Source organism: Perissodus microlepis, chromosome 23 (genome assembly GCF_051167445.1).
Source record: "Perissodus microlepis isolate ML-2025 ecotype Zambia chromosome 23, ASM5116744v1, whole genome shotgun sequence".
Lineage (NCBI taxonomy): Eukaryota > Metazoa > Chordata > Actinopteri > Cichliformes > Cichlidae > Perissodus > Perissodus microlepis.
Genome location: NC_140482.1, coordinates 9,627,741 through 9,652,384, shown reverse-complemented (window position 1 = coordinate 9,652,384; position 24,644 = coordinate 9,627,741). Strand labels below are relative to the sequence as shown.

The following is a 24,644-nucleotide window of genomic DNA, read 5'->3' as shown; positions in this document are numbered from 1 at the left end:
AATGCGTTGTGACTATACCTCATGCTGCAAATGCAAAATGATAAAAAGTAATAAAAAAAAAAGAGTCAAGAGTAGGTAAGATAAAGAAAAAAAGAGAAAACAAGGGACTGATAAATCGTTGCCAGTGAAGGGGGAAAAAAAATCAGAACAAAAAAATAAAAGATGAGTTAGATAACAAAGAAAAAACAACAACAAAACCCAGCAAGGAATATTTTTTGCTCGCTATCTTAGTTATCTCTCAATTTCTGTACTCCCTGCAGTGTGTGCAATCTCTCATTTTACTCCACATAAGTGACGCATCCTCGATTCAACTGTTTTTTCCTCCCTCTTACAGACAGATACCTTATCCTGATCCAGATTACAGTGTTAAGAAATGTTTTCCCCTAAATGGCCACGATTAAAAAGAAATGTTATTTACTGCTATTCATACTTCACTGCTATACGGGTCTATGATATGCACTTATGTGGTAGCGCTACATCTTTGATTGTTCCTTCAACAACCTGCATCAGCTCTATAGGTAGATGCCGTCCAGTTGTTGTTGTTGTTGTTGTTGTTGTTGTTGTTGTTTGCCAAAGTATAAGGTTATCTCCACTGTGTGACTCAACGTTCCTATGAAATACCAAACGTATCAGAGTTAATCTGATGTCGCTTGTATGTGCTTGTTATGGAATTTTAAAAGTAAGGTTTCTTCCTGTTAAAAGGGAGTTTTTCCTTCCCACCGTCGCCAAAGTGCTTGCTCATACAGAAGGTGTCTGATGAAGTTTTCCTGTATTACTCTAAGGCCCTTACCTTACAATAAAAATCTTACCAGGTTTGGCACTATATTTAAAAAAAAAAAAAAAAAAAAAAAAAAAAAAAAAAAAAATGAACCGTGATGGTCAAAGAAAATGAGTGCTCTTACACTAGGGTGTGTGATGTGGATGTGCTGTAGTGATGTGCGATACCACTGATTTCCTTTCCGATCCGATACCAAGTAAAATTTAGGGTGATATCGACAATACTGATCCGATACTGATACTCTGTAAAAAAAAAACAAACAAACAAAAAAGAACTCCGTAATGTTTCATTGTATTTCATAGTACAATATATAATTGCATTATGTAATTGTAATAACAATATAATATAGCTTTGTAATGATTACTGGACATCAGACTACTTGTTCTTATCGCTTAATAATGCAGAATAAATATATAGAAATAAAAAAACCTGAAGTTGTGCACTATTTGAACACGTTGCCTGCCTGCAGCACTAAAGGACTCCGTGAGAGATGTCTGTCTCGCCCTAGCAGCACCTGTCCCTGTCCTCTCCTCCTCTTCAGTTCGGCTCAACATACGCTCGTCATATTCTGTGATATAATTTACTCTGAGGAGTTTGATGAGGGTTAGTGGTGTTGCCACAACACCTCACTGACTTTCCACATGTATCGCAAACCACGTCTTGGCTGTTTGTGGAGGTAAAATACATCAACACATGACTCCATTTACGCTCAGCCATTGTTGTGAGTGCGCACGCCAGGGGCTGCGACACATTTATACAGCCGTATAACTATTAAGGCGTAAGAGGAATTAGTTCCTTCCAATTTAGACGATCCGGATGATATAGTTTATTTCCACTGTGTTCCTGTTAATGGAAAAACTACAAAATTACCCCAAAGTACTAAAATATCGATATTTTAATATGAGAAGCGATTCTAGAACATAAATTACTGGTATCGGAAGAATCGATATTTCAATATTGATCCGCACACCACTAATGTGCTATGGTGAAACAGCAATGTCCTGACTACAAAACTGCATTGCCCCAGGTATTCTTATGCTGTTTCATGCAGGTCATAGAAAAAAGAACGTATCAGAAATTTGAAAGGGGAAAAAAGGCTCATAGACCATATAAAGTGAATTAAAATGCTTGTCACAATGAAGATAAGTTATTTATCCTGTCCAATTTCTCTTCCTGCATAACAGATGATCCAGAATGAGTGCAGACTGAATTATGGTAAACTCTCAGTTCTCTTTTAAATGCAATTATTCATCTTTTTTTGATTATGTTTAAGCAGCAAAAACTACTTGGTTACTTTTATAGGGAACTAGGTTCAGTGTAGTTATTAGTGCTCTACGGAGCCCCGGAGGGGACATGGGAGAAAAAAAAATTAAGACTTTTGCGAGATCTCGTAAAACAAACTCGGGATCTCGCAAAACTTTTGCGAGCTCTCGCAAAACAAACTCGGGATCTCGCAAAACTTTTGCGAGCTCTCGCAAAACAAACTCGGGATCTCGCAAAACTTTTGCGAGCTCTCGCAAAACAAACTCGGGATCTCGCAAAACTTTTGCGAGCTCTCGCAAAACAAACTCGGGATCTCGCAAAACTTTTGCGAGCTCTCGCAAAACAAACTCGGGATCTCGCAAAACTTTTGCGAGCTCTCGCAAAACAAACTCGGGATCTCGCAAAACTTTTGCGAGCTCTCGCAAAACAAACTCGGGATCTCGCAAAACTTTTGCGAGCTCTCGCAAAAGTTTTAGCCGCATTCTTCCCGTTAGCTCGAAGCTAACGGGAGGTCGAGACCTACTACAGCCGGGAGTAACACCGCTTTCCCGGCACATCGTGCCTCGACCTCCCGGTCAGCTTCGAGCCGGCGTCCGAAGAATGCGGCTAAAACTTTTGCGAGATCTCGCAAAGGTTTTGCGAGATCCCGAGTTTGTTTTGCGAGATCTCGCAAAAGTCCGTCTTAATTTTTTTTTCTCCCATGTCCCCTGCGGGGCTCCGTAGTGCTCTGTTTTTGTGTGGTTTTTTTTTTTTTTTTTCTGTCTCTTTTCTGAGCAAGAGTCATGGAGACTGTTTTGAACACTGGGGCAGAATTTGTATGATGAGATGGACAAGATGCGTGGCAGCATTTGCTTGGGAATGTTTCTCTCTTTTCCTTCAGCAGGCTCAACAGTTATTCTGTAGTAGCCTATTAATAGTAACATTACGTCTGTAGCTGCTAACCACAGATGTCAGTAAATCTTAGTAAAACACAGACTCTGCTTATTGCTTGGCTTATGTGAATGTACCACGTGAAATGTGGTGGGATCATTTTTAAATCACACATGGTCCCCTGGCAATACTAATCCTATCTGAATATAATATCTTTGCAGAACTGGCAGGTGTGCTTTTTAGCAAATTTCATGGAATGGAGTAGTTTTCAAGGAAAAATATTACGTCTGTTACTGCGTTTAAAGTATCAAGCCAAACATTCATACATCCATCCATTTATGCATTTTCTACAACTTATCCTGTTGAGGAGCTGGAGCCTAGGCCTGCTGTCATGCTGCAAGAGTTGGGGTCACTCTGACTGACTGTCTGGCTTTGTTAGCACTGTGACAGAATGCTGACATGTTCAGGCTAAATTGGCCATATTTGTGAATGTGAGTGTGAATTGTTGTCTAACCTTACAACACACATATCTTTGGGTTGCTGGAGTACCCTGACATGGGGAGAACATGTAAACTCCACACCAATAGGTCCGTGCCAGGATTTGGACAGCCTGTATTATTATTATCATTAGCATTCCCTTGTGTCATCTAAATGGAACAAGATTATTTGTCAAGCTTTATGAATAACTGAAACCCAATAATCTAAGATCACCTTTTGCTAACTGAGAAGGCAAAAACAGTTTTGATTGGCAGACTAATTACTGTTCACAACCTGTAGCTTCAACCTGAAAATTAGATGAAAGGCATAAGATATGAAATGTTTCTTAATTACGTCTGACACATCGGTATAAACAGGTGCAGCGTGCTTATTTTTACACCTTTTTTTTTTAACAAGTGACTTGATTCAAACACGGGAGATCTGCAAGGAGAACCATTATTCTGATAAGCTGCTCTTTACATGGACATTTTTAAGTTTTAAGAGACATAAAGTGGTCAGTTTTGTTGGAAAAACACTGAGTCCATGTGATAAACCTGTTTTCATCCAAATTCAGGACACAGTATTGATGACTTTTGCAGAAAATCCACAAAAGAAATTGTTGGTTATTGCATGTGCCATGCATGTTTCTATCTCCCACCATTTTTTTTTTATTGCATTTAGATAACAGGTTTAAGGTGATCTTTACTTAAAGCAGGAGACTACAGTTGGTTTGGCTCCAACCTCCTAGCTGAGAAAACACTCGCAAGAAATTTGATACACATGGAATCTGAAGAGAGTTGAGCAAACCTCCTCTTGGAGCCTAAAGTGAATGCTAGGATAGAAAACAGGTTGAAACAACAGGCAGCAATGCCAAATTACGATGGTGTGTTTGGTATATTAAGTGAGGAAAGGCACGTTTTTGGTATGTACAGCTGCCAGAACTAGTCCTGTGAAAAACTAAGTATGCCCTAACTGCTAGCAGAGTAATTAAAACTAACAAAATGCACTTGATTAACTGATCATCAGCAAGTGTGAGCACCTCTGGTAGTTTCTTAGTCTTTAGTAGTTTGCTGGTCTGGAGCATTCAGGTGTAAGTTATCACAATGGCATCCTAGCAAATTCACTCCAAGGTCAGACTGTGCAATGCTCAAAGAACCTGCCAAACTATGTCCATTCATCTTTGGTGGTGTGTCGTGTCTTCAGTTTGCTCTCCCCAAACAGAAAAACCTATTTTCACAAGTGAGAAGGTGGATAATGTTTTTTGCATGCTAAATGTGAAAAATAGTGTTTCTCTGCACAATTTAACAACTTGATTATTTTAATATTATACCATAGTGATGCATCAAAACCGCTTGGTTATGTTTCAGATGTTCACAAGAACATCGTTGAGCATTGAAATGAGCCATCTATCTAGCTTTTAGTCTTTATATAAACATTAGCCATGTTAAGCTAACTCCCAGCTATAGCATAACTATAAAGAACATACATGACGGTGGCACTAGAAACAGAACATACTTTTATTCTTTTACCTTGAAGTACTCAATGATAATATTCTACTACCTGTGAGCGTTCAATTTCCATTTAACAACTTCAGCTTCAGATGAACCACTGGCTGCCTGAACCTTTTATAGACTTTAAATGTAAATTGCAATTATCAAAGTAAAGAGAGATCTATTCGATTTTTTGGTTTTCCAATTGAGACTTGCATCCAACATGAAACTCTACCTGAAACCAGCTCTTTCATGTATGTTACACATATCTGTGGCAATAAAATGAGGATTCATTATGGGGCCCAAAATCTGCAGAGAGATCAAAGACGTGAGCATCTATTAACATCATTTTGAGACAGCAGCTATCAACAAGAGCAAGGAGGCAATGAAAATAAGAACAGGTAGAGAGATTCAGTAATCATCACTTATGAAACCGAAGCTCATATTTCACCAATTTGTGTCAGGCTGGCAGCTGCCCTGTTGAATATACTCGTTTGAACTGTAGTTTCTCATCATTTAGAACATTTCTGGATGAATTCAGAGAAGAAAAGGATGAATGAGCGAGACCCAGGAGAAGAAAAAGTGCTTTGGAGGCTGTAAAATGAAATGTCACCACTTTCGAATTGCTAAAAGCAACAAGTCTATTTGAGTAATGAATGAATGCGTTCCGCCGCATTCCTCGCTTTTCCTGGTTTTTCACGCCTAACGTTTTTTTTTTTTTTGTGAGCGTGTGTGCGTGTGGGAGAGCTATCACATTTGTCTCCATTGCAAACCCTAAAGCTAGGATAAATGAGTTTAAATGATAGAGTATTTGCATCACTGAGCAAGATTTTGGATGAATGAGCTGCAGCTCTTGATGAAATTCTTCTCCAGGCTCACCATAAAATTTCGACCACGTGAGGCTCCAGCAATTCAATTATTCTGTTGGATCAACCCCAGTGTACGCCATCGTATTTGCATTTGCCTGCAGATGGGAAAAAGTAAGTATGAATATCGGAATGATTTTATTATGACATTGCAGATAACTATGACAGTTAAATGGTGAATTTAAAGCAAGCTTGCAGGTACCCGGAGTGCAAATGTATTTATGTATTCATCATTATATCTGATTTTCCCTGTGCCTCAACTGTAACTTTTATAAGGAAGTAATAATAAATAATTTACAGTGGCACATGAAGACTGAAGATGGTCCAAACCAAATGTATGTTGGCTGCAGTTATCCAGTTTTTCCTGCCCAAGCCATGAAAAAGGAAAAAAAAGAGTAATCTGAAAGATGTTAACCTTATATAACATAAATTTTTCTCATGCAACAAAATGCTAAAGTCAGTCATACTTAATTCTGTTGCATGACAAAAATCCTAAAGGCGGTACTTTGAGTCAAAGCATGACACATAAGCCTTATGATTCATTTTTTTATACATTAGGAAGTAACCATTAGAAGCAGTGTTCTTTTAAAGCACATACAGTCTGTTTATTGTACAGTTCCTAGAACCATTTCAGGTTTACTTACACTTGTCTCAACTTGGTGGCTATCTTAGCTAAAGGCTATTACTTAAAACAGCATTAATCATCTAACCTTGGTTTGTCCAAGGTATTCAAAAATATGAAAACCCCCACTTCATGCTGCCAAAGCAAGTCTTGACCATAACCTACATGTTGTAGCTCTTTACGGTCCTTAGGAGGCAGTGTCACCAACTAGCGGTCTGTGGGCTATTCGTGCCTGTGCTGTTGCTGGTCCTTGCCAGCCAAAGAGGGAATTTGTCCACATAGAAATAGCTGATGTAAAGCCAAGTGTTGAATACAATGAACAGTGTCCACCGCAGCCACCCGCTGTGCTTCTCATACTATATTTTTAGATCTTTGATGTTTTTTCGTACTTCTCCTGTTTGCATAGGCGCTGTGTAGGCAAATACCTATGCAAATGGACATAATCTCTGTACAACAGAATAAGCATAACTTGGAAGTAGAGCCATTGCTCTTGTTGTTCTTCTACTAGATTGCTCATTGTTAGGTCTAACAATAATTCTTCATTATCTGTGTATTCACCTGAGTCTGTGGATGCACCTTGCCAACCAAGCTTGACGGTGGGAGATAGATAACACCACATTCTCATCAGAATATTTTCACTATAAAGCTAATTCAAAGGTTTCAAATGTAAGCCACAAACCAGGCTATGGCAGGCTGCACTGTCCAGCTGGAGAGTTTTCATGCAGGAAGGCTCCTGCACACAAGCAACAATATTGGTGGTGGTGCTGCATAACAGTGTGACATCCACATCAATGCTTGGACCCAAGATTTCCTAGAAAACATATTGGTTTATTAAGGTGAAATTACTACCAACCAGTTTAATAGTGACTGGCAGGGAACTGAGGAGCCGACAGTAAGTTTTCTGTGTGCCTCTGTCCCAATGCCATCGAGTAAACTTCTGAAACATCCACAGGAACTTTATTTGGTGCCCTTATTTTCTTGAAAAGATTAATTGACTTGTTTACCTTGGCTTCACCAGTCTTCCCTTTTGGAAGACATCCCCAGGCAATTTTGGGGTCATGCCTCTAAGTCCCACCTGAGAAATATTGCACATGCTGAACAAAAGCAGTGAACTTCTGGAACACTCTGAACTTTTAATAGTGTGTTTTTGGGGTCACTGCGCACTGAAGGCAGAGGCAATGTGTCACAGTTGGCTCTCAAGTTGGGCCGTGTCCCAGAGGATTCAATATTCCATCAGGACTATTATTTCTAAAGCAGATTAATCCCTGTCATTTAACGCTTGGCTGATGTCCATTTGAAGTCATTATGAAGAAGCACTGACAATGTTTCATAAATTATTCACAACATTATCTGGGACTCTCTTCAGTCACCACGCAGGGTCTTAAGGCTTGGATCACTTGTCACTGGAGAGAAACTTGTTCACCTTGATAAATTAAATGGACGTATCATTTTCAGCATGCAAGGGGACTTTGTTGCGGTATGGTGCCATTACCATGTGTTGATAATGGGTCATTTCACGCAGCAGTTTTGTTCATTTATGGTGATATGAACAAATGGACCATGATATAATATTTGGTGAAAAGCTTTAGGAATGACTGTATGTTCAGTGCCATGTCTTCAGACTTCAAAAATAACAATGTGGAAAGCTAACATTATACACAATGGAAATTATGGACCATTATTTACATCTCTGTATTTGTTAACTAACACTTATCTGTTCTTTTGCTATATCACTTTGTGGTATTAACCGGAATAGATCATGTTTGATCTATTATTATCCACATCTATTCCGTACTGCAGCAGCAGTATCCCAGTTTCCCCACAGGGATAATTAAAGTTTAATGTTATCTAATTAAAGAGGTGGATTTCCTTTCAAATTTAAAACACAAAAAAAGTTACAATATGAGGTCTACAAATGAATTGTAGGGAAAAATGATAGAATATGCAGTTACATGTAGTCTTGAAGGTGGTCATTTATACCTGAAGTTTCAACACTTAACTTGCTTAACTTGTGATAAACAACATATCACATGAAGGCATCTATTATCACATTTTTAAAAAGCTGAGTATATGTAAGTCTTAGGTTTCTGCACTGGTGTTGAAGGATAAGAGTGTCGTTATTGTCACCAATTTCCAGGTAACTATCACATGGAACAATGATTTGATCCTGTGTAGCCGCAGCTTATTTCTCTGAGCCACAGAGCTCTATTGTTGTCCAGAAGGCATTAAGCATGCACCAGTAAGCCACACCATTGTACCACTGACATGGGCAGTGGAGTTTATTTTGAGCTAATCCTACATACAACGTGTTGGTGCTGGAAATACTCAATAGTGTGTATTAATCCACAGTGACAATAGTCCCTGACAGAAGCACTATTGACATTTTTCTATTTGTTCAGTGTTTACGAAAAACTACAGTAGTCCACTGTTTTAGTAACTTAGTTACTATTTAAAAAATTAATGTAAGCATGTAATGTAATGTATGTAAGCTATTTATTTAGACTTGTTTTGACAGTGGTGCTATTACACACAAATGTTACATAAAACATACTGAATATATTCAGTCTTTTCTTACTTTTACTTTATAAGGCATGGCTAGGATCTGCTAGGAAAAAATCAAGCTAGCTGCTGTAATAGCATTCCACCCTTTTTTAGAATTACGGACACTGTGGGCTCCAAAAAACAATATAGTGGTGGCCAAAATGCTAATGTTAAGACTTTATTTTGCAAGTCCAAAATAAATGGGTGATGTCATAGTGGTTATGTGCATCTTTAATATACAGTCTGTTATTTTCCTCCATTTAGAAAAAGGAAATTTGTATATTTTATATTATACATTAAAAATACAAGGCCAGAGTATAAGCCAAAAGACCAAACAGATATTTGAAATTTGACCATTGCTAATTGATACAGCTGTGTAAGATGTGAGCTCAGTTTCATCAAGTTTGGATGAATGATTCATGAAAGAGTGGCATCTGAAAAGTAGCACCATTTAAGCCCAATGTAGTTTTAGTCACGTCTGACATCAATTAAAACATGTTAAAACTGACATAGCAGCATATCATGAAAACTAAAGCCAACCAATAATTTTGAGCATAATTTTCAATTTCAGTGACCCAAAAATAAGTAAAGTTTTCTACATTTATTTCAAAAGTGTTTTGGCTGTAGACCAGCATTATCAGTTTGTTGTACCTCCAGTAGATTTTGCACAGTCACCTCCGGCTTTTTTAATCTTATAATATACTGTGCTGCTCCACTGCACAGTATATTATTTGTTTAAACTTTGCTGAATTTATCTTGTGGATGAAACTTGGTGTAGAACAGCTTCTCCTTCATGTTGACAGGAGAACAGTAAAGGTGATAGCAGCCAGACTCCTCCCTGCGGAGGTGTTTCAAGCAAGTCTGACTAGGCATAATGCCCTGTGGCAGACCAGAGACCCGCTGGAGGAATTATTTATCCCAGCTGGCCCACGAACACCTCCGAGTCTCCCGGGAGAAGCAGGAGGATGCGGCTAGAGCTGCTCTGCTAAGTCTCCTACCCTAGCAACCTGGACCTGGATGGGCAGCCAAAAACACAGCAGATAGATGGATTTTTGCCAAGTACCACAAATGCACTGGGGTGTTTGGTGTTTTTTGCTGACAAGTACAGCAAGACTTGAGTTTGCAATACCACTGTGCAATAAGTCTGTCACAACAACTGGAATCAGCTTTTGAAATCATCTCAAGAGTAATATTGCCGTTTCACTTTCATTTTTTCCGTTGTTGTTATTTATAAGTATCGTCAGACCGTCTGATGTTCGAACAACATCTGAGTATGTGTCCCAGTACCCAGTAAGCTGAACACACATAAGATAATTACAGTCATAAAAGCTTTCTTATCCCACCAAGCAATGCTTTGAAGCTTTGTTAGAGATAAAAAAAAAACCAAAAAAAAAAAAACATTGTGATAGTGTGTTTTCATATTTAGCATGATTACCCTTTGTGATTATTACTGGGCACGGACTTGGACATTTGGTTTGTCAGTCATGTATCACGAACAGCTGTTTTTTCCCTCCAGTTTTTAAGATTTTTCATGAGAACATTAAACATTTAATGAAACATCTAATGAGGATCTATTCATGCAGTGCATTTCTCTAGCTCCTTAATCCTTTTCAGGGTCATGACAACAATTAGCGTTATAATAATTTCCTGGTTTGGCTTTTATTGATGCTCCATGTGGTTACCATTCCTTCCCATGCCTTTTATCTGAAGGCTGGCTTAAATATTCTACTAAAGGGGTTTGTACATGTGTGTGTTTAAATTGTGTTAATATCCTGCAAACTCACCCTTAACATAGAGTATATGAATTTATTGATTTATTTTTTGTTAAGGAAAGGATACAATGAAAGCTGAAGCTGTTCCCTTTTTAGGTCATAAAGAGCAACTAAACACTGCATATTAAGTAAGATTAGCATACAGTGCATTCAGAGTGAGAGTTTTCTGAACCATCTTTAGTCTGATACTGCCTTTGTTTTTGTTTGTACCAGTGGGAAATAGCTGGCTCTTTAATAGTTACCCATTGTTTTCCTCTTCTCACCTGGGAGCCCAAATATCATCTGATGAGTAGCCTCTGGCGACAACAACCAATATTTCCGGTCTACCAATAACGACGGATATCTGGGACAGGATTACTTGTTCTATGTTCTGACCAATGTTTACGAATGCACATACATTTTTTAAAGCCAATAAATTTTAATTGTCTTCAGAAGATAGCTGATGGATTTAAAATTGCAATTTGCAAATGCAAGCCCTCCGTTCACATGGACTGTTTTATCTGCATGCAGTTAAAGCCTGCTTAAACATGAAAGGTCAAAACTACTTTGCCTACAAACAGAATGCACCCACTACCTTGTCTACTTGGAGACCTTGTGACAACCAAAATTAATATACCTGTGTTCAATGAACTTGTGATAACCTTTGAAATAGTTGTGTTAAAAAGAGACCAGGTCTGTGCACCACTCACTGTCAGCTACTATCTTCAAAGTGACTTTAGTGCAGCAACAACACAGCAACATGGTCTGCAATCAGTCGGCAACCTTGTTTCCATGTAACAATCTAACTAGAATATAACCAGTTGGTCATCAGGTGCCCAACGCAAAAATTCAATGCAGTCACTGAGCAATCACTAGTTCTTACCTAGTTGCAAGGAGGCTGCCATCAAACATTTATTCTAGTGTGACTGAGCCATCATGCAGATGTTTGTTTATGGACATAAGCTAGTTGCTAACTCTGTTTTCTCAGTGTTTAGTGCTAGCTACTGTAGCAGTATATATTTGCTTTTCTATTTATATATGTACCTACTTTCTAACTATTTCTTGCTAGTATTTAGTGCAAGGCAAGGGGTGTCTTTTAAACTGGCACATTCTGGGCCTTAAAACCAAAACAGAATGGTAAACTAAGCTAAATAGGCCCTGTGATTCTGAGAGAAAACCAAAATTTCAGTTTGGATTTGTCTTCACAACACCTGCATTCACATTAATTAGTAATCTCAACCTTTGTTGACAGAAATAAATAATAATTGCGGGTTTAAAATTTTAAATCTCCTTTCCATAAGAAATCCAGCTTTCATCTATTAAACCAGTGCACATTCCAGAAAAACAGATGGGGGATTGAAATGACTTCCGTCACCTGTGGAAGGTTTTTCACGCTCACATCAAAACTGCCTCTTGTAACACATGTGTGCACACGAGCACATCACTGATCTGACAACTCGCCATCTTTATTTCCACTGTCATCTTACATGGCCAATTCCCCAGCGGCAACCAGACACTCCTCAAGTTGTGTATCTTTTCTTTGTATTGCCTCAATTGTGCACCCAGATCCTTACATGAAAAGCCTTGCTTGTCCATGATCAAACATATTCTAATGCAGTATAATGTGACTGCCAGTGGACACTAAGATACCCCGAGATAACCCCTGAACTTGAGGCAGTGAATAAACCACGGCACTCAGCATGCATCTAGCAGGTTGTCACCTCACATTTCCTTGTGTAAAATTATCCAAGAAAATAACCTCCACCCACTTCTTTCCTACCCCCTCTACCATTTTCTCTCAAAGGGAAGGATATTAAGATGTTCTACAGCAGCAGTATATATTTATTCATGTGGCAGTATGAGTTGGAATTCTTTTTAAAAAATATTGCCTGAGAAGGAAAAGGAATTGCTCACTCTCGGAAGCTCTGGTATGATGGAGAAAAAATAAAATGTCTGCAACAGTGCCTATTTGGCTTTCTTGTTCAGCTTTTTCTTTTTTTTTTTTAAATATATGAACAAAGACTAAAAATCTCAAAATGAAAAATTGAAGACAAAAATGATGTTGAATGAAGTATCACTGTGTTGGGTTTTTTTTTGTTTGTTTTGTTTTTTTGAGGCTTTTCCACATTGCACACCCACATGCAAATAATCAGCAAAGTCACAGTGAAGTTTAGAGTTTAGCCACAACCCAGGAAAGTTGCAATATATCTCCACAAATAAAACCCACTCAAATCAGACACATAAAACGCTGCATTATGCTATACATCCTATACACTGTTTCAGCCTTTATAGATTCTTATGAATTTTAATTCGACTCTAGCGACAAGGTTTTTGCATCCATTTTTCATGAAAATGGTCTAATTTGTGAGCTAACTGTCTAACCCGTATTAAAATTCTTTAAGTGCCAAGTTGCCAATGAATGCAGCGGACCTAAACCCACTCTCACTGTAGTGAGCTTAATCGTGGTCATTAGTGCTTCATCGAGGTGGAACTTTATAGAAAAAAATGTTGATTTGCATTTGAAAATGAACTGGCTGCTGGCAAGTAAAAGTGGAATCTTTTTGTTGTTATTTTTAGGCACTACATTCACTTCCCTTCATCAGGTTATCTCCCGGTCTCCCTAGACGGCTCTTTCTCCTTCTGTCACCCATTCTTTCATACATATGGGATTGATATTCTGAAGTCTGGAAATAGCAGTTGGAGTGTGTTTCAAGGCATTTTGTCTGGTCTGGTTAACAGGCTCAGGTCCAAGCCACCATAATTTCTGTCTCGCTGTTTGTATTAACATTTACCCAGAGTGTGCTTCCAGAACGGGAGTGTGTGCTGATGTGGAGATATATCAGTTGCATTTGGTTGAAAAAAGGAAAAAAAAATAGAAATTGTAATGTTTTGTTGTTCAAGTAGAGAGGTATGGGTACCTGAGCACCGTTGGAGTAGACATCTGAGGGGAGCACAATTGCTTTTTATTTAAATGGTATTCACACAGTTCTTCTACAGAGGGATCATTGGAAAAACTGCTGCAGTAAAGTAGTGTAGATAACACTGATCATGTGCATCATGATCACATTTTCATGTATCGCTGATATGCTTAAGGTGTTCAGTCAATCTTTGTCACTGACAGTATTATATGGACAAAGCACTTTACTGGCACTCAGTCTTTATCTTAGTCATCGACTATGAGCACATAATGTAAGTATCAGATAATGTCAAAAGGTTCAGACTGTATCACACCTGATTCAGTTTTTGCTGTCATTCCCTTTGCAATAATCACCTTATACAATATGGAGTTCCAAGCATTTCTGCTATGCTTTGACTGCTCTTAGAACATCCCATTCTGTAAGTGGGTCAAGCACCATGTCTGGCACTCCAGTGTGTCTCCAAGGTGACCTTTCCACTTCTGTTATATTTTCAGGAAATGGACAAAGGGAGCTTAATCTGCAGAGTGGGGTGTAATGGTTTAGTGAGTTGCCATTGTGCACTCTTGGGTTTTTTTTTTTTTTTTTGGTCCGGATTTTCTTCCCAAGATGAATTAGAGAGTTTGGAAGGAGATCGGAGTGCCAGGATGGCGGTCCACCCTTGGCCTCAATTCACAAAGCACCGCACTCCACACTACTGTGTGTGGTGGGCCCACAGGAGGGTAGCTTTTCGAGCTAAGCCCAGCCAGACCCCATAATCTCCACTTGAAGTCCACCAGACCCTTGTCCTCCAACCACTACCCCGAGCCAGGCTCCCAGTTGGGACCCCAGTGATCCTGTTCTAGGCAGAGTAAACTGGACCCTTGATTTTTTTTCTAAGGTGTCATAGAACTGTTCTTTGCTCCCTCATCCAGGACTAGTTTGTAATGGAAGACCCTACCAGTGATCCTCGTATCACTGAAAAGCACAAACCCCTCCACCATAATAAGGTTGCAATCAATGGACGGCCAAAAGAATGAGGTTGCAGATATCTGGTGGAAATTAATTTCCTTCGAAAGGTGGTTTAGCTCTCCATTAGAGATATGTGGAGCTTGGACATTCAAGGGGACTCAGAGCAGAGCCACTGCTCCACCACATTGATAGTAGCCAGTTGTGGCTTGGGCATCTGCTTAGGATGCCTCCTATGATCTATCAGGAGGAGGCCCCAGGTTGGACCAGGACTTGCTGGAAAGATTATATCTTTTAGCACCCCCCAAAATAGAGTGGAAGAGGTGGCCAGGATGTGGAACCCAAAACTGGATAAGTTCCAGATAATGAATGGATGGATGACTTGATAGACCTTGATTACCCTCTGGAATAACCAATCCCAGGAAGAAAACAATGACCATGATCCAAAGTGTACTCCTTTCCAGATGAGCATTTTTTCTGGTCTTTGATCAAAACCGTACTCTACTGGTGGAGCCCATATTCTCAAACACATGCAACTCTTGTTACCGGCGATAATTCTAAGCATGAAGGTTGAGTCATGCTGATAGAAATCCTTTGAGTGTTTTAGCATCTTCTGCACCATAATGCAAATGATGACCTATAAGTGTTAAACTATGTTCATGAATATTTCTGTCCACCTTGTCTTCACAACTTTTTCAACTTTCCACATTATGAATTTTATTAAGAGTTTAAATGGCATAGAGATGATTGGGTAAAGGTCATGTTTTTTATAGGAAAGTTGAATTAAGTGGATTGTGATAACATTCAGAATGCCTTCAAGAATTTGGCATTTTATTAACAAAGCATTTTAAAGACAAGAGATTCATATGACAGTGCCGAACTTTGGAACGTTGTGATCACATTTTCTACAGTGATGTACTTCTACTCAGCTATGGTGTCACTTGACAAATCTGACACAAAAGTGGGTCAAAGTTTGTGTTCCAGTTCAACTTTCTTAAGCCACTTTTTTTCTTGACTACATATCACATTATATGACTGGTTTGCCTTTCGTGATTTTGAGATTTTGAATGCCATGTCTGTCACTCAAAACCATAAACCACAAATATTTTTCAGTCTTCTAAGCAGTTACCATTTAACATCTTGTCCAGCAGATGTCCAGTGAACCACTGGGCTGGAGTTATGTAGAATTTTAGCCACATTTAGTATGTGGCTAAAATTCTACATAACTCTAGCCTAGCACAGTTTCAGAAACTATAAGATCTTAACTTTCAAATCAAGCCTCTTACATTAATTTTGGCCCTATAGTTCTTTTATTAAGAGATTTCCCATTTGGGAATGCCAAACAGGTGAAAGGAGTGGACGGGGACCTAAGAACTTACGATTACAATGGCCACAGTGCATTCAAATCACAGTTGGCATTAAAATATGATGATCTATTCATTCTGGATGCTACGGGTCTACATCACCATGACCTGACCTTGACTCAGGTGTAGTCTAATCAAGCTGGGTAAGTTCACATTTTTATTTTTTTTTGCCAGTGGTCTTGGATCTGAGTGTGTAATAGAGTCATCTAATCCTAATGCTCTTTTTTCTATAGCTTATCATGCTTCTGCTTGTTCCAGGGTCTTCTTACACCTAGGGCCTTATTATGTCAATTGCATTTTGGATCCAATCTAATTATCCATGGGTTCACTCAGATTGGGCTTGACTGTGTTCATATCCCCTCTTCACATTTTGTATCCAATATGTGCACTGCACTTGACAAAATCACCATCTATTATTAGGTTTGTGTATCAATGCTGTCTCTTGGAAATGCATGTTATTAGACTCATGACAAACAACTCTTTTGCTGATGTTGTTTCCTGGGGCAGTTTGTCCAAGGTTGCAACATTTACTGCCAAGTTTCAAATGCATTATGCAGTATACAGTCTGTTGCAGTTTCTCCTAGATGTTTACATTTGAAAACCGTGCTCACAATTGACCAGGGGAAAAATTTGTCAGACTGACATAATGGACAGATGGCATACCGTGATAGTGCCAAGTCACTGACCTATTAAAACCCATTCCACTGTGAGTTTGCTACTGGAAATATCGTGGCTGTAGGCTTGATTCCATCCACCGGTAATAGGTGGTGCTAAGGTAGCAAAAGCCATAATTAGAAAGGATGTCCAGACATGCATATGCATCCTCCCATAGTCATTTCTGATTATTTGAATGACACTATAAAGCAGTCAGCTTTCACTTGCCTTGAAGATTAAGTTGGTTTTAAAAAAAGAACTATACAAAGCTGATCAGCTGATCTCATTACTGCATTTCAAGTCACTATGCAAACCCCTTTCCTTCTTTTCCTTTGTTTTCAAGGACTTGTCTCCTCTCCTTTCATTTACCCACATTAGCTGAAAAAGGAGCTTGCCAGTGTCAACCAGACATTTTTTAATGCAGTTTAAGCACCACGTTGAGCTCATTATTGATTTTCTTCAAGTGGCACGTCTCCATCTTGGCTGCTGAACATTGGTCCTGAAGCCTTTTTAGCTTTCTAAAACTAGCATTTCTGGGTTTCAGCTTATTCTCTCTTTCTGAAGGCATTTAGATTATATATTTATATTCAAGAATGGAGCTTGAAGTCAGCCTCCTTTCCTATTAGGGCGGGCAACCTTCTCCTTGCTGCCGAGTCTCTTCCCAATTACAGCGACTACTGCTGATGAAATGGCTGTGCAACATGGCGACTTGTCATTTGGCCAATTATTCTTAATGAAGCTCCACAGAGAGAAGGATAACTGTGTTGTGCCATGCTGTGTTTGTAATATCTGCACCGGGACAATAGTATAAGTGTTTCACATTTGACTAATCCATCGTTTTTAGCATTTTGCTATCATTTTTTATAGCCTGTGGAGCCCACTGATCTGTCAAATTATAATACTCTCTTAATGGCTGGCAACATGCATTTAAGGTTTTTTTTCAGGGAATTTTAGCAATTGATTTGCTACATTCTCAAGCTATATGATGTCACTCAATATCATATTTGGGTTAATTATTCTTATTCTTAATTATTTTATTTCACTTGAATTCTATAGATGTATTCACATATAGATTGCAATAGGTCTCTTTTCCCCCACGCTCTTACTCTTGCAGGAATTATTTGCTGTGGTTGGACGCTTTACTTCTCCATGGCTTGCTTCTCATTTATATACTCAGACAGATTCACAGCTGGGATCTGCTCAGCACAGCCACAGTCTCATAATTCTAGTTGCTGAGCAGCTCCACTGGAGCATTTAGCAGTTAAGTATCTTCCTGGAAGGTAGATTTTTCACCCACCTAGAGGAAACAAAATATTTATTTTTATAGTTTTAACATGACATCACAACCCTCACAGGAATGCCCATCTGGATAGAAAAACATAGCTTTCTTCCACTGCCTGACACTTACTTGGTGTGTTTAGCTAAAATGCTAAATAGGCCACTTAGTTTATTTTCAGCTGTTAGCAAAGTGTAAGTATAGCACTGGATCTGAACACATTGCTATATTGCTCCAATCTTTTTTTTTTTTTCTTTTTTTTTTTACAGTATCTCTGAATATTGGTGGACCAATTTAACTGCCACTAAGCTTATTAATAATATTACTGTCCAATTGCTACTGCATCGAGTAATCTGTAAAAACTAATAGATAAATGTTATATAGCTAGCTAATGTTAGCTATATACATAAACATTGTTTGAACCACAGTAATAATAATTTTATATCTATCGTCCTCCCAAATTACATCATCTTTGACTTAAATTGTACTTTTACACAGTTTGTTTTAGGATAAAAGTATACAATGCATTTACTCTGGAGCTCTGGCCACTGAGGCAACAGTGCCTTGGTTTCACTTCTAGGCCCAGATTTACTAATGTGTTGCTCCGGTAAAAACTGTTTTGACGTAACAAATTACCCTTACACAGTGGGAACTCATTTTTAGTTCCTTTCTCAAGGCACAAAATACAGCAAGGAGCATACGATTGCTAATTGCACCGATATTTAACTCAGAAAAATAAAACATGTCTTAATTTTTGCACTTGATAATAAAATGAACAGACTACACCTGTGTTTAGAAAAGAGCACAACTTTGCAAATGACCCGTAAAACCAATCACACCTGTGTGATCTAACCCCTTAAACACAAATTAGAGGCACTGTAGTCTTTTTAATGTAAACGCCAACCAAAAAGCATCATATCTGGTTGCAATCATATTTATGACTTAAAGCAGAATGAAAATAAGGCATTTTTGAACTAAAGACTATTTAAAGAATATGGATGCATCTTTTGAGGCTTCAAAACGTATCAAATATCAAACATCTAACCTCTCATTGTCCATCTGCTTTTATAAACGCTTAATTATCTGGTTCTGATGAGGGTTTAAATATGACAAGTAAACCTAGTTGTCTGATATTGTCAAATTTAAAAGCCCTTTTTCGAGTTACTTTAACCTCCATCATTAACACTATTAATGTGCAGCAGAGGTGGCACATAAAGCTTGCAAAATAGCTCCTCTAAATTCTATCAATCCACAGATAAGCTAATTCTCAGGTTTATTGCTTACATTGCCCACATCCAGTGATAAACTCTACCTCCATAAGATAGACATGCCCTCAGCTATTTGAGACCAACTCCAGCTGTAAAATGGCCATGATGTTTTATGAGAGACAAAAGGAAATCAATAAAAAGCACTCAAAATCAATATGAAGAACAGAAAAAAAAGGGTGGAGAGAGACAAATAAATAAAAGACTTAAGGTGCCTGTCGGTTTGCAGCAGATTACATCAGATAATCAGTATTCCAGTTTCAGACAATAACTGACTTGTAGGTAAAACTATCTTTTTATCACCAAAGGATCAAAAGAGCTGCAGCTCCTTCAGTATTCTAGTGGTGAATATTCAACAAGAAATCCTGATAAGAGACAGTATAGAAGCTTTGTCTTTGTATAGGAATTGTGTCATGCAATAAATCAGGCACGCATCTTTTTTTATTTTTTTTTTTTCAATTTATAAACATTTTAGACTCGAGGCTCATAAATAATGCCTGATTTTCACAGGTTTCAGTTTCAGTAAGATTTCTTTTTATTGCTGCGAGATTGCAGTTTGTCTATTTTATGCTGACAGTTTTCTTCTTTTGTTTCTGCCTGAGCTTTGCTTACAGCCCGTCACACTGGTGCTCTGAAAAACCATAATGTTGTGACAGAGTTTGTGTTGGAGAGAAGACAAAAAAAAGAGTAAAAAATCTGAATGTTAGGACGTGTGGTACTGCATCTTCAGACAAGAAATTAGGACTTGCTCTGTTGACATCCCACTGCCTTGAAAAGTTTGTCTTTCCAATTCTATTTGAAAACTGGGGTTAGCTCTCTTACTATCTTACTACTAAAATAGATTTACCACACTACACAGAAGCAATAGTACCACTGAAATTTAGAGGGATACTAATTAGTGTACCGTGACACAGCTTTCCCACCACCTACTGATCATTATGTATGTACTGATCTTGGTCTTTCATTGAGCTGGTTTGAACTGGTCTTTCATTTTTTTTGATGTCTCCTCTCAGGTGTATCTGGTCAAGCCAACTGAAATGAGAGCTGGTTGACTGCTATCTGCTTATGTTTCACTGTTTCATTTCTGTTTTGCCATGCAGTCCTATTTTAGTCGTTTTATTTCTGTTAGGTTTAGTTCTGATGTTGGCCTAGCTCACAGGGAGCCTACGGCTCTTTGTGGGCTGAACTGAGTTGGGCCAGTTTTGGCTTTGGGCAGCAGGTGCCCACCCAAAATAGGCATCTTGCCCACCCAATAAAAAGTTAAGAGAAATGTTTGTTTCTGATCAGCCAATGGAAAAATGGTACAGAAAATACTAATGTTGTTTCTAACTTCTGACTGGCTGGGAAGTCTGCAACCGAACTCTTAAACTGCCTCCTGTACACCCTCTTAACGTGATCAGAAAATATAACCTGCTCAGGTCAGAATGGTCAGTATGTTATTTTAGCTGTCTTCGATCCATCCCTTTTTATCGGCTTATCCAATTCAGGACACGTCACTGTATCAGTCATTGTATCAGTATCTCTATCACAGAGAGACAAAAACACATTTATGCTCACAGTCACACCTCCGTCCAATTTAAAATCACCAAATAATTTAAAATCCATGTCTTTGCACTGTGGGAGGAAGCTGAGGGGTGCCTGGCAAAAATCCACAGGAAAATTATGCAAAGTCCACATAAAAGGGCCCCATCCTTTCAAACCCAGAACTTCTTTCTGTAAGGTGATATGTTTAATAGCCATCAAGTCTAAATTCCTTTGTAGCTTCAGCTTATCTTATCATGACACTTATTAAAATGTGTCATGATGTGCTCTCTCTCTTAATTACCCGAATGCTAGCAATCAATCATTAGTCATGTGTTTACATCTGTTAAAATCACCAGAGACCAAATAAGCAGATGAACGATATGAAATAAGGTCCACACTATTATTTCTTTTCCTGTGAAAAAATCTACAGATGAGAGGTTTTATGATTAAGTATTATTATAATTTTATTTGATTATTTGCATCTTGCTTTCACTGCAGCTACTGTTTGGGCATTAATTAGAGCAGTATTTGTAATAAGTAATGTGACGCGTACAAAGAAGCTGGAAAGCTTTTATTCTGAACACTTGACAGAACCTGCCTTTGTTTGTGTCTATGTGTATTAACTGCACTGAGCTTTATATATATTCTAGGATTGCTTGTCAAAGGCCCAGAGAATAATTGTTGGATTGAAATGCTTCACTCAGGGCCAAACATGAGGAAGGTCGGAAAGGTCCAAAGACAGACCAGAGTTCAGCAAAATAGTGGAAGAGAAACAGAACAAGAAGGCTGAAACACCATAGCAGGAAAATGGCAAAATGCTATGGCCACTGGGAAGGTGTAGAATATAAGGTATTCTGATGAGTTGATTTAGGGATCGAGTAGGAGTGCAAGTTACTGCTGAAGTTAGGTGATGTAAAGTTTCCAGAAGCATGGAAAACTTTGAGGGCTCTTGCACAGCCAGAAAAAGAATAGAGAGACAGGCGAGATTAATGACTGCAGACGTGTTACAGGGTAAGAAAGGGTCAGAGAGGTTCTAAATGAATCTGTTTGCTGCAAAGTCATCATGGATCCTCTACCCTTTGACAACCTTTTCAATTAATACTCTATTGACTTTCACATTGGAGTTATGTGCACTAAAGCCCAAAAGGTCACTGTGGTTGCATTTGTTAAATTAAGTGCTGTTATATTAATTTTTAATATGAGCATGTGCAGTTTAATTCAGTAGGCCCATCCACAACAGCAGCTAGAATTCCAGAGCAAATACTGCTTCTCAAGGAACTCTGCCACATTATTTTACTGCCTTCCAGTTGTCTTTATCTGTTTGTTTGTTTGTTTTTTGGCCAAATTTTAAATCGTAGTTTAAAAATGTTTTGTATTAACTGTTTAGGAATCACAGTCATCAACCATTTGTAGTCCTCAATGTTCAAAGGTTCAAAATAATTGGACAAATGAATCAAAAGAAATGTCATGGCCCATTGAAGCCTGTTCCCTTGTTATCCCATGACAAATTAAAAGGTGAAGCTTCCGTTGATTCCAAGCCAAATCAATAGTCTGGTACATTTCTAAAAAGAAGAAATGGATTGGCCAGGTCAACAACACCAAAAGGTTTAGAAGACCATGAGACTAGACTAAAGGGGATTATTGCAAATTTCTTTGTTGGTCACCCCTTCACACCATGTACACCAATTTTTGGACAGTTGAATCCAAGATAAAGTTGTACCTGAATGACAGAAAGTGGAATAAGGAAGAGAAAGAATCAGCTCGTGCTTGTTCATTGAGTGAAGACAAAACTGAAGGCAAAAAGACCCATAAACAAGCAGCAATTCAAGGCAGCTACAGTGAAGGCCTCTCAAAGCCTCACAAGGAAGAAAACACAGCATGTGGTAATGTCCATGGCTACTAGACTTCAGGCAGTCACCGACTACAAAGGATTTCCATCCAAGCATGAAAAAAACTATGATAATATTTAAAAATGTTCAAGCAACTTAAAGAAGCCCAGACCCTTTTTTTTTTCCACGCTCCTTAGACTATGATGACCTGGATGACTGAGAACCTTCACAGACAAAGCTGAAGCTGGAAATCTGCATTTCAATGAAATCTTGGTTGTGAGATTTAAAGCCCAGTATGTAAGTGTACAGATGCAAAACTACAAAAAAAACCCTGTACATTAGTCCAAAAACCTCTGTGTACCAGGTTAGTTCCACAGGTTTGACTCACAGTGAAAATGTACTACATCACTTCCAATGTAATACATGCTAACATCTGGAATGCTAACAAGTAATCCTAAACTAACAAAGGACTGGTCAACATTATCTGGGTACTTAAAGTTAAGTTATTAAGACATCCAGGTGCTAAATGCATACTAGCTGTACTTTTCTGTGCTTTAATTCTGTAGGAGTGGAGCTAAAAGAGATTCTCTGCAAGATTTATGCAAACGTCCAAGTGGAGCTCTGGCAGAGAAAAATGTTAGACACTTCAGTTCATATAAATACCTGTCATAACAATCAACAGTTTGGCCATATGTGATTTAAATATTTGTAGTTTGAAACAGATAACTAACGGGAAGGCTTGAAAGGAGTGCTGAGGAGTATCCAGTTTTGACTACTGTGTCAAAAAATGTGTCTAAATACTTACAAACTGAGACATCTAGTATCATATCCTTCACCTCAATAGTCTTTAAATAATAAGCAAAGAATGAACAACAGATGATTCTTAGTAACAGCACCTGTTAGCACTAGCAATTTCCAAAAGCAGCATTAATAGTAGAACTTGTAGCACGCTAGCGGGTGCCACTAATACTACTAGGAAATATATCATCTCAAAAAGAGCAGAATGTTAGATTTTTAATACCATTATATGATATCAAAACACCTTCTATTGTAATATATCATTTGTTGGGATCAGCGTACATTACCCAAGTGCTAGCATCTATATTTGTTCAAATTTAAATAAATAACAGCAAATCCGGGCCCTCCCCATGCTTTTCCCCAATCTCTGTTGTGCCCTCTACTGCTTTCTTCTATACATACTCTGATGCAGGTTTCCATGACAGGCTGGGGATCTTGCAATGCATGCCTCTCAGCTGTTGCGGTAGGGCTGATTATGCATCTGTCTCCCACCTTCTCATAATGGCTGCAGTATTTAGGACCAGCATTTCTTCTCCACCCTCGCCAGATCTTTCAGGCTCACCTTAACCCTCATGTCTTATTTTCATGCTCACCTTGTCTTTTCTCCATCTCCAGGAACTCTCCGGTGTGATTACCTGCTGCTTGCAGCTCTGTCGGATCCTCTGTGCTTGGAGTAAATTCGACTTGGACTTTGAAACTTTTTTGTTTCTTGCCTGTTTGCCCACTGTGTTACCAAACCTGCCAAGTAAGAATGAGCTACCTTTCTGTTCGTCAGTTCTTGTTAATAAATACTTTTAGCTATGTGTTTAGATCTCTTTGAGCTTAATAAAACATTACAAGCAACACGGCAGAAGCAAGTATGAATCGTTTTTTCTAGTGACTCAGCTTCTATCAAAGCTTTTTATATAAAAAAAGTCATCTGGGACAAGTGCCCCCTGCTGCACTGCCCAATAGGGTTGAAGTGAAACATCTCTTCTGGATCAGCTCTGATGTAACAGTGCTTCATGCCTTTTGGCAACTTGTGTAAATAAAATAAAACATCTCTGCTCCTAGCAATAATGCGAGGAAAATCAGAGCCAGCATTGTTACGACCCCCTCTGCTAGGCGTCAGGGGAGGAGTAACATACACAAGCCCCCCACACAAAACTGAGTAAAGTAAAAGGTTTTAATTTCAAACTTTAAACTTTATGTATAATGAATGGCCTCGTAGATTGACAGCCATATTGCAAACAAATTAAATTACAGCACTTTCTCAGGAAAAACTAATCCAGTCTAAATGGGGCTTTATGTTATTCCAGATTGCATTATGTGTGTTTGGAAATGTCAACCAGATTGTCCTACAAGGAAAGAGACACCTCAGAGATCAAGTGCATATACCTTATCTCTCTTTTTTTTTTTTTTAAGTAAGTTTGC

General features: G+C 38.5%; 1 long non-coding RNA gene across 2 annotated transcripts in view; it reads left to right on the top strand.

Moving 5' to 3' along the window:
- LOC146360929 (uncharacterized) overlaps window positions 1–24,072 on the top strand; it is a 122,894-nt gene extending 98,822 nt beyond the window's left edge. For both annotated transcript variants that reach the window (XR_014799496.1, XR_014799495.1), the window contains one exon: window positions 23,847–24,072. This is a non-coding gene — a long non-coding RNA (uncharacterized LOC146360929). The remainder of the gene's footprint in view (window positions 1–23,846) is intronic.
- Window positions 24,073–24,644: the final 572 nt, after the last annotated feature.